This window comes from Akebia trifoliata, chromosome 15 (assembly GCF_017979445.1).
Source record: "Akebia trifoliata isolate Shusen 1 chromosome 15, ASM1797944v1, whole genome shotgun sequence".
NCBI lineage: Eukaryota > Viridiplantae > Streptophyta > Magnoliopsida > Ranunculales > Lardizabalaceae > Akebia > Akebia trifoliata.
In genome coordinates, this window is record NC_141389.1 from 3,360,815 (window position 1) to 3,372,821 (window position 12,007).

The window sequence follows — 12,007 nt, forward strand, 5'->3', positions numbered from 1 at the left end:
TCTAAAAATTTAGAGGTCCCGGTCCACACCATTTCCTCGTCAGTCACTCCATAGAAAATTGACCATTTCCTGGTCAATATAAGATTGGGTCTCTCTCTCTCTCTAATAGAAAATCTTGGGTCTCGAAGTCTTTGAAAAACACTATAAAAATGTCGGTATGATCCTCTCCTTTGCACCCTATACATGCAGTCCATCTGATTCTTCAATCAAGTTCAATCCGTGGTGATCAAGGCTTTTTCGATCAAGGATGGCCAACTTGATGTTCAAATCTACCGATGGACTACCATAAAAACACACATTAATGGGCCGAAAAGAGTTTGGTAAACTACAATTTTAACTTTGACCCATAACCCCGCAAACGTGTGGGACCTTGCATTAGAACTTGATTTGTTCTATGCAGTAAAGAATGAGCCTAATAATTGACTCCCAAGTCAATGTTTGCGCCACCTCCCTAATCCCAAGTGGGACCCATACAGTATTTAACTGCCAGACAGCCTTGCTTTGTACTCCATAAATTGCGAAAATAAACTTTTCCATACATTTATATTTGTGAAAATAAAATTTTCCACACATTTAGGTTTTTTTCCTTTGCGTACAATTTAAGTCTGTTTGAATACAAAGTAAAAAAAGTAATTTTGGAAGAAAGTATTTTATAAAAATTTGACTTCCTAGTCATAATTACCTATCAATATTTTAAGATTGGGTCTATTTCTCTCTTTCTAATAGAAAAGGTTAGGGTCTCGAAGTCTTTGAAAAACACTTTTCTTACTAACTTAATAAGATTTTAAATCCTACTAAGGGTCGTTGAATTCATATGGATTACAAATTGGCAATCAACTAAAATCCCTCTAGATTTCATGGACAAATTCATATTAAAAAAACATTTTTTGGGGGTTGATCCAAAGTTTTTAAAATGGACAGCTACTGATTTTCCACTGAACTCCCAAACCTAAGATTAAAATTCAACCGTGAAAAATAACTTTTTATTTTTCAAAGTTCTGATAATTTTTTCCTCTACATCCCTATGACATCGGATTATGTTTTGGATGCCACAAGGTGAGCTCAAAGACACATAGTAAGATTTGAAATTTTACCATGTTAGTAAGAATTGAACATTTTTCATGTTAGTAAGATATTCCTTACTCTGAATTGTTTTTCGTATTTATGTTTAGAGAGAATAAAATTTTGAATCATGATAATCTGACTACCCCATGTGGCAAATTCAGTCGACTATCCTGACATAACAAGTTTTGGAACCGTAGATCAGCTCTCCTCGGGATACACAGCTGAACTTCCCCAAAAAAAGTGTATGTTGAGGGAACCGTGTATCCCAAGGAGAGAAAATCTATGGTTCCCAAACTTGTCATGTCAGGTAGTCAATTGACTATGCCACATGGGCAGTCAGATTATCTCGACTCTAAAAATTTCAGTATGATGCTCTCCTTTGAACACTGTACATGTAGTCCATCTTATTCTTCAACCAAGTTCAATGTGTGGTGATCGAGGCTTTATCGATCATGGATGGCCAACTTGATTGTTCAAATCTACCATTGGAATCATATAAAAACACACATTATTTGGCCGCATTGTTTTGGGTTTAGCATCCCAATTCTTGACTAACCTACATACCCAAATCATCATGATTGGAGATATCTAGCCATTGGATGCCATCATTTAATGAGCCTAAAAGAGTTTGCTAAACTCCAATTTTCACCTTGACCACAACCCCGCAAACGTGAAGGACCTTGTATTAGAACTTGTTTTGCTCTATGCATTAAAGAATTGGCCTAATAATTGACTCCTATGGCAATGGTCAATGTTTTACCATATACTTAGGTAATGGAGAATCCACTAAGCTCCCAAGTCTCAAGTCCCAAGTGGGGCCCACATGGTATTAAACTGTGAGACTGCCTTGCTTTGTACTCCACAAATTGCGAAAATAAATTTTTTCATGTGTTTATATTTGTGAAAATAAAGTTTTCCACACATATTGGTTTTTTCTGACTATGATTCCGTTTGGAAACAATTTAACTCTGTTTGGATACAAAGTAGAAAATTATTTTGGGAGAAAGTGTTTTATTGAAATTAAAAAATAATTTCTTTTTTACTTTTTTAAGTACATCCAAACAATAATATATGAAGTAAAAAAAAATAATCAAGGAGAAAAGAAAAATAAAAGATAAACATTTTCCTTTCTAACCGAGTAAAGATTTTAAGCCTTACTAAGAGTCATTTTGCTTAAATGGATTACCATATTGGCAATCCAACACAACCCTCAAGATTTCATGGAAAAACACAGATTCAAAAAAAGAAATTTACTTAAAATTGGAAAACTCTTCTTAAAATTGGAAAACCCTCAAGATAAACAATTTCCTTTGGGCTTGATCTAGGATTTTGAAAATGGTCAACAACCAAACTTCCATATAACTCCCAAATTTAAAATTAATATTCAATGGTGAAAATTTACCTTTTTGTCTAATTTTTTTCGTTCAAAATTCTTAAAATTTTGTCCTCTATAACCCTAAAGCATTGGATCATGATTTTGTATGCTACACGTTGAGCCCAAGGACCTTGATGAGGGTGAAATCCTTACTTAGTAAAGCTAGTCGGACTCAAAATAAAATGCATTACTCATCATTGATATGTTATCTCACGATAATCGTGGCCTCTCGGGAGAATCGATAATTGTATCTTTAATGCATTGCTAGTACTAGTATATCTAAGAATTTTAAATTGGCTAGTTGTAAATAGTCCCAATGGAACAAAACCAAATCATAAATAAGAAAACAAGTAAACTCGAATGAGACAAATCAAAACACCAAGATTTAAATGGAAAACTCTTCATAAGTTCTTATCGAAATTTGAGCTATTACATAAAATAGGAAAACCCTTTTTAAGTTCTTCGTCTCCCTTTCTTCCTCTTCTCTTGACAAAATCCCAAGAATACAACCTCAATTTTCTTTTATTCACATAAGCAGGTTAAGTCAATTTTAAGCCTACTTCATTAGCCTAGACCAACCCTTTGAACACTACACTTCCTATTTTACAAATTAATAATGAAAAAAAATAAATTAATTAAGAATACACAAAAATAAAAACTTAAAATACCAATAAAAATACCATGGAATTATTTAGTATTATATTTCCCCCCATTGTTTTTAGAAACAACATGATGGCATGATCCTCGTTTTGCCATACTTCTTGCCATAGTTTTAAAAATCATTCATGATCCCTAGTCATCTTCATATCATTCATGAGCTCTTGAGCGGGACAAGATGTCATTTCTTCTTCTTCCGAGTTCATAAATCTTAGAAAGAAACTTCAAAATCATCCATAGGTATTGGTTGTGCATAAAACATGAAATCAAAATTTAAAACCATGCTTCCTGCTACTACTTAAAAATGCGGATATCTAGCTAGGGGATTGTTAGGGAAGATATTGGCTTGGGGTTTTTTTTTTTTTTTTTTCTTATCATGGGTATCCCCACCCTTTGGGTGAGACTAGCCCCACGGTCACAGGTTGAGTCAAGGGTTAACAGGACCCTGGAGGGTAGTCCCAAGGAAAGATAATTTACTACTCTCATCTCTTTTCATTTTCATGTTTTCTTTTTTTTATTTACTTTATTGATCTTGCGATGACTATTGGCTAAATCTTCGTTAGATCGATTGAGGAAAGCTGAGTAAGATTTGTCAGTATTTTACTATTCTCGTAATGACTTAATAGTTTTATTGTGATAACATAGGTATTTATTATTAGATTGAATATTAAATATTTTCAAATTTTTGATGATCTCTTTCTTTGATAAGTTCAAGAAGAACCATGCTCAACAGAAAATAGTTATTACCTAATAATCTCGGCCTAAATTATTACATACTTATGATCTCGTTTATGTTTTAACTGCTTGATTTTCCTATACACAAACATTAACTTTATTTAATAGATTGAGATAAAAAGAAAATCAAAATTCACTGATAAAACTTGTGAAGGTGGATCCATTTGATCGACACTTATCTATTATATTCTTAAGTATTTCTTTTAATAGTTTATTTTAGATAAATCTTATTCAAAAACTATTTTTAATCGTTTCTATAAACTTGAATTGGATTGGAAGTAAAAAATACTTTGGATTAACGTTATATATGTGGTTCGACCCTTGTTTGCCAAGGTTTTCTTTGTTTTTATTTCATCATCATCTACAGCTCGTATAATCTCTCTAATTCAATTTAACCAAACAAAATAATTGCAAACCCATCCATATGTGATCCATTTCTATAATAACAAAATTATTTGATTAATTATATATATATATATATATAGAATATTGAAATTAATTTATTTGACAAACCAACTACGAGGTTTTCAGGATTGTATCAGTATAGATTCTCTTATGGGTTATTATTACAAGATAACTTTTGTTTGTATCACATTTTTTAAGGAGATAGTCAAGTAAGAATTCTTGATCAATCTATTGGAATCATTGAATCATTTGAGATCCTTCAAAATTGAAGTAAGACCAATGGCTTATCAACTAGCACTCTTACTTCAACTTTTGAGAGTGCATGTCGTATTTCATGTATCGATTCTTCGAAAATATATAGAGATTGTAAAAGGTTTTTCTACAAATTCCCGTGTATAAATTTCTTATTTTATTATTTGGATATGCAATTTTGTTCAAGTTGGATTATGGATGTTCCTCCTAACCTTGGAGGAAGGTCTTTTGCTTAGGTTGTGTGATCGGTTGTAAAGCTTGCAATAGAGATGCAGAGATTAAGATTAAGAAATGGACTTTGGGTAAGTCGAATTCGTTCCACAGGGACAATGAGGATTCAAGGATTCATTCGGATAAAAATGCCAAAACAGAATTGGAAAACAGATTTTTCTTAAAAACAAAATTGATTTGTTTAAAATAGAGAAGCAATTAACAACTAATTTGTAAATGAAATTGAAACTACAAATAGAGATTGAGGAAAGAGGGTGTGGAGAGGTCAATTCAACCTTTGCAATTCATCCAAAATGCTGATTTGTTCTAATTATAACTCGATCCACGTAGCAAGTCATTGCTCGTGGATCGGAAGATAAATCGAGTTAAACATTGATGGTAACCAAAGAGTATTCATGAGAATTCCAACTTCAAACAAGTGTAACTGACTTATACTTCAATTCTTCACATAGCATGATTGTTCTTGAGCTTATCTAAGTAACAATCATCTAAGCTTGATTTGAATGTATAAGCTTGCTAGTCTTGTTCTAAGAGGAATTTCAGAATTAACACATAAAGTAGAAAGAAAGAATTTAAAACAACATAAGTAGGATGAAATTGCTCCGGATTTCTTGACCTCTCTACGGAGAGTCTAGCCGATCATCGCAAGATTCATATTGCAGAAATTAATAACAGAATGAAGAACATGGGTGAAGAAGATGATGATCAATCTAAAATCCTTTTTTATAGCTCTCCAACAAATTACAAAGATAAAGAATTGAGCACTCTTGATGTTCTCACTACACTCAAGAGATCTCTCAATAGAAAATTACAGAAAATTAAAGAGAGGAACAATCAAAAATTGGAGAAGAAGAGAGCAAGGAGAGGGACCCCTTCTCTAAAATCAACCCTTCAATTTATAACATTTGTATTCGGGTAATCGAGTCAACTTTTCGGATGATTTGCTTCGAACTACCCATTCAGTTACAACCACCGAAGTAATTGGAAGCTTCTGTGAAAATCTCGAGGACAAATTCCTCGAGATGACTGCGGTGCGGTCATGCCTAGCCGCGGCGCGGTGACGTGGCGCCCAAATCGATCGAGATTTTTCTGGATGCTTCCTTTCGGCTCGTGTATTGTAACCGTAATTGTTTCGCGATTTGTTGGCTTCCACGTGCACTACAATTAACACTAATATATCATTAGCTTTATTAATTTGGATAAATAAAATAATTTTGCAATTATTTAAAGGAACTAACATTTATGCAATGGTAATCTTAATTCAATTACGGTCCCAAAATCGAATAATTGGGACCTTATCACACCCCCAAACCTCAATTTTGCTAGTCCCGAGCAAAACTTAAATGTAAACAACTCCTCTTTCGTGAGGTTCCCGACTGCATTTAGCTTATGCAGTAAGCCCTTAAACCCCTAGGTTACCCCTAGTGGACGAGTTTGACTCGTGAGGGTTTGCAGTGAATATACCCACAAAATTCTAACATTTTGAAAGATAACAACTTCAAAATTATTGCATATAGTGCCATCACACCAATTTTTAGAATCCAGTCAAAGGTCTATTTGAGTAAAAATTCTTTTTATTCCTCATTTTCAGAAATATCTTGAGTGTGTGCACAAATTTTTCTGATTGTAACATAAATTTTTCGGAACAAGGTTTCCCTTCTTAACTACTAAAATGTATGGGTCTGCCTAAATTCTAACTCGAAACTAAACCTCCTGTCTGGGATTGTGAGAAGTATGGATGTTCACTTTAATACCTCTAAGGGGGTTTATCTGTGATATTCCAGTGTACTTACATTTTTACCATTGACGGCTTTCACCCTACTGAACTATTTTGGTCCCATTGGACTCTTTTTACAATTTGCACTTTTTCAGTTCTAACCTTCACATCTTTCTGCTTTTCTTTTCAACCTTTTTCACGCTTTATCATTTTTCTGATATTTTTTTTTTCAAAAAGCAGGTAGCCCTTTTCAAGGTACCCAGTCTAATCCTATGGTTGCTGTCTCCAAAAATATCAACTACAGTTCTGTTTTTCTTCTATTCAGCCAACCAAAGGACAAGGAGGTCAAAGTTCATTATTTTTCAAGCTTTCCCTCTCATTCTAGACAGTGAAGAAGACAACTCTTAATCCAAAATAACTTTTTCACTACAATCAGAAGTGACGTGAATTTTATTTTTCAAAATATCTTGTTTTTGAGGAATAAGAATTTATAAACAAATTGGACATGAGCCTGCTTTAAAAATTCATATGATGACAGTACATATAAACATTTTGATGAAGGTATTTTTGAAAAATGTACCGAAACAATGTACAGAAATTGAAAAATTGAAATGTGCTATCCCACACCCCCAAACCTAAATGTAGCATTGTCCTCAATGATTAAAGAGTAGAGGTTTAGAATACACCTAAAACGGATTTCATTACATCGCAGAAGTTGTGGGTACAACCAAAAGAAGTGTTTCGCATAAGATGTAGAAGCGAAGAAGCACGCCACATAGAGTTCAAGCAATAGAAAGTATGCCAAAATAAGTGGTCCGAATTTTTTTTTTTTTTGTTGAGAAGATGAGTAAATGTGGAAAAAATTGACAGAATATGCACAAAAATCAAGGGTTGCCTCCCGAAATAGCGCTAAGTTTAATGTCTTCAGCCAGACATGGAACTGGAGCTAATCCTGGTACACAGGATTGCTCAAAAATGAATCTTTTTCTGATGAATGAGGAAGAGTCTGAAATGGCTTCAGCCGTTGGCCATTGACTTGGAAAATATTTCCATTGGCTGGATTGAGTACCTCGATGTTTCCATGAGGGTGAATATTGTGAATCAAAAATGGTCCAGTCCAACGAGACTTTAATTTCCCTGGAAATAAATGAACGCGAGAGTTATATAGGAGCACTTTTTGGCCTACGTGGAAAGATTTTCTCTGAATGTGCCTATCATGCCAGATTTTCGTTCGATCTTTGTAAAGTTTTGTGCTATCGTAAGCATCATTCCTTAATTCTTCCAACTCAGTGAATTGGAGTTTTCTAAGCTCGCTGGCCTTCGCTAGATCAAAATTTAAATGTTTGATCGCCCAATAAGCTCGATGCTCAAGTTCGACTGGCAAATGACATGCTCTACCAAAGATTAACCGATAAGGGACATTCCTATTGGAGTTTTGAACGCTGTTCTGTAGGCCCACAAGACATCAGATAATCGTAAGGACCAATCTTTACGAGTCGGATTGACGGTTTTTTCAACAATGGTTTTGATCTCACGATTAGAAATTTCGACCTGCCCACTGGTTTGTGGGTGATACGGAGTAGCTACCTTATGAGTGATTGAATATTTGCGCATCAAGCTTTCGAAAACTCGGTTACAGAAATATTTCCTTCCATCACTAATGATAGCACTAGGGGTACCAAATCGGGCAAACACTGTGTTTTTGAGGAATTGAACAACAACCTTATGATCATTCGTTCGACAAGCTGTGGCTTCAACCCATTTTGACACGTAGTCGACTGCGACTAAAATGTATTGGAAACCGTGTGAAATGGGGAAGGGACCCATGAAGTCAATGCCCCAAACATCGAAGATTTCGATGATCAAAATTGTTTGTTGGGGCATCTCATTTCTTCGACTGATTTTTCCTAAACGTTGACATCTATCACAAGATTTAGCAAAGAGATGAGCGTCACGAAAGATTGTGGGCCAATAAAAATCATACTGTAAGATTTTAGCTGTTGTTTTCTTTCCTCCAAAATGCCCACCACAAGCATGATTGTGGCAAAACTCAAGAATACCACTTTGTTCTCTCTCATCAACACACCGACGAATTATCTACTCTGGGCAGTATTTAAATAAATACGGATCATCCAGAAGAACCATTTGGCTTGGGCGAGGAAGCGCAGGCGATTTTGTTTACTCCAAGAGGTGGGAGTTTGACCTGTCACCAGGTAGTTGACAATGTCAGCATACCAAGGTGTGTCAGAATTAGAAATGCCATGATTTGCTCGTCAGGAAAATTTTCAGAAATCGGAAAGAGTCAGAGAGAGTTTCAACTACTAGCCTAGATAGGTGGTCTGCAACCACATTTTCGCATCCCTTTTTGTCTCGAATTTCGAGATCAAACTCTTGAAGAAGAAGGATCCATCGTATCAACCTCGCCTTCGCATCCTTCTTGGCAAGAAGGTATTTCAGTGCTGCGTGGTCAGTGAAAATGACTACTTTGGACCCTATAAGATAGGAACGGAATTTATCTAAGGAAAAACTACTGCTAGTAGTTCCTTTTCCGTGGTGGAATAATTGAGCTGGGCATCATTAAGCGTCTTGCTGGCATACTGAATGACATGGGGGAGTTTGTCAACTCGTTGCCCCAATACAGCACCTATAGCGTAATCGGATGCATCACACATCACCTCAAATGGGAGATCCCAATTGGGTGGTTGGATAATAGGTGCTGAGGTCAACTCAGTTTTCAACTTCTCAAAGGTGGATAAACAAGCGGTAGAAAACTCGAAAGAAATGTCTTTGGCTAACAGATCACACAGGGGTTTTGAAATTTTTCCGAAGTCTTTGATGAACCTTCTGTAAAACCCTGCGTGCCCTAGGAACGAACGAACTTCTTTCACAGTTCTAGGTGGAGGGAGATTTGCGATGAGATCGACTTTGGCTTTATCTACCTCAATTCCTTTGTGGGAAATAATGTGCCCTAGAACTATCCCAGAGGTAACCATGAAGTGACATTTTTCCCAATTTAGCACGAGGTGCTTCTCTCGACATCTTTTCAAAACTAGCTTTAAATGATTCAAACAGTCATCAAAACTCGACCCAAATACAGAAAAATCGTCCATGAAGACTTCAAGAAAGTCTTCGACCATATCAAAAATATACTCAACATGCACCTTTGAAAGGTGGCAGGAGCATTACATAGCCCAAAGGGCATACGTCGATAGGCGAAGGTCCCAAATGGACAGGTAAACGTTGTCTTTTCTTGGTCTTCTGGGGCTATTGGGATTTGGTTGTATCCCGAATATCCGTCAAGAAAACAGTAATAAGCATGACCGGCTAAACGTTCAAGCATCTGATCGATGAATGGAAGAGGGAAGTGATCCTTACGTGTCATCGAATTTAGTTTTCGGTAGTCTATACAAACTCGCCATCCGGTTTGGACTCGAGTAGGTATGAGTTCATTATCCTGATTTGTCACAACTGTGACACCCGACTTTTTAGGGACAACCTGAACTGGCCCATTTACTATCCGAGATGGGGTATATAATACCCGCATCTAAAAGTTTGATGACTTCTTTTCGGACGACCTCTTGTAACACCGGATTGAGTCGCCTCTGTGGTTCTCTCGATGGTTTGAAATTTTCCTCAAGATGAATTTGATGCATGACCACAGAAGGACTGATGCCTTTGATATCAGCTATGGTCCACCCAATAGCTTCTCGATTTTCGCGCAGAACGTCAAGTAACCGATTTTCTTGTGATTTTTCTAGAGTAGGGGAGATAATGACAGGAAAAGTTTCAGCATTACCCAAAAATGCGTATTTCAGCGTATCAGGCAATTGCTTTAACTCGAGCTTTGGAATTTCTTCCACTATTGGAGATGACGAGAGAGAGAACAGACTCTGAATTTTTGGCTGCCAATCCATCATAGGGACAGATTCAAGAAGAGAGTTCACCTCCCTGATGGATTTCTCAGTATCGAACTCAAGGCCGAATTGGCCAAAATACTCTTCTAGCGGATCCTTGTTCTCCACTTCCTCAAAAGTGCTACTGACCAGGGTGTCGATCATGTTGACTTCTTCCAAATCATCCATGTCAGTAGATTGAAACTTATTTTGGAAGACATTCATTTTGACCTTCATGTCCCCAAATGATAGGGTCATGATACCATTGCGACACTTGATGACTGCATCGGAAGTGGCTAAGAAGGGTCTTCCTAAGATGACTGGAACATGAGAATTTGGGTTAATGACAGGTTCAGTGTCAAGCACTACGAAGTCGGCAGGAAAGTAGAAATCCTTCACCTTGATAATCACATCCTCCACTATTCCCTTGGGAATCTTCACCGATCTATCTGCTAGACTCAGAGTGATATCTGTAGGTTTAAGTTCACCTAAACCTAATTGTTGGTAGACTGAGAAAGGAAGAAGATTCACACTAGCCCCAAGATCTAATAGACATTTCTCAATCATCGTTTCTCCAATGTGCACAGAAATTGTAGGACAGCCTGGGTCCTTGAATTTATGAACAATTGTCTGCTGAATCAGACAGGAAGACTGGGCTGTCATCACAGCCTCTCTTGGCACAGGAGTTTTTCGCTTCACTGTGGTGAGATCTTTGAGAAACTTGGCATATGAGGGAATTTGACGAATTGCGTCAAGGAAGGGAATATTTATTTGAACATTCTTGAACACTTCTAAGATTCCTTTCAATTGTTTTCCCTTTTTGTTGTCTAGAAGTCTATGAGGGAACGGAGCTTTGGGAATGATCACTCGACTCTCGAGAGGAGGAGGTGTTTCCTTAGACTGGTCTTCTTTTTCTGTGGAAGGTGCACTAGAGGTTGTTTCTTTGGATAGAACCTCCTCAGGCATTTCAACTTTATTGTCCACCAATTTGCCAGATCGTAAGGTGTGGACGGCTTGGACAGAATTAGAGGGACCTGCCTGACTATTGATTTCATACTGTCCTCTTGGAACAGTTCCTGCTGGATTTGGCACAGTTTGACTAGGAAACTGGCCTTTGTTTTTCTCTCCTATGGATGAAGCTAACTGACCCATCTGAACCTCTAAATTTTTGATTGCTTGCGCAGTGACCTGGTTGGTCTGAGACTGGCTCTGGGTAGTTTGGATTTGTTGATGTATGAGTTGCTGTTGTTGCTTTAAGATCTCAGCCATCATTGATTCCAATGCTGAGTTTGGTTGAGCAACAGGAGGAGAGTAATTGGTCATAGGGTCGACAACGATCGCCCGTTGATCAGAATTTTGAGGTGAAGAATAGGATGGCTGCGGAACCAAAGATAGGTTCGTACTAGCATGAGTTTGACGATTGAAACTTTTTCTGAAACCCTGGAGGACCTCCTGATTGGATAGGTTCACTTTGTCGATAGGAGAAATTGGGGTGAAACCTATTATCGGGATGGTACGTCTGACTATAGGAGTTAGGAGTGGGTTTCCTATATGTGCTGTAATTTCCAACAGCATTGGCTTGCTCTGACTGCGAGAGAGTCAAGGTGGGACAATTCTCTGTAGAATGATTGAAATTCTCACACAGCTGACATGATGAAAATGTCTCTGTGGCGACTT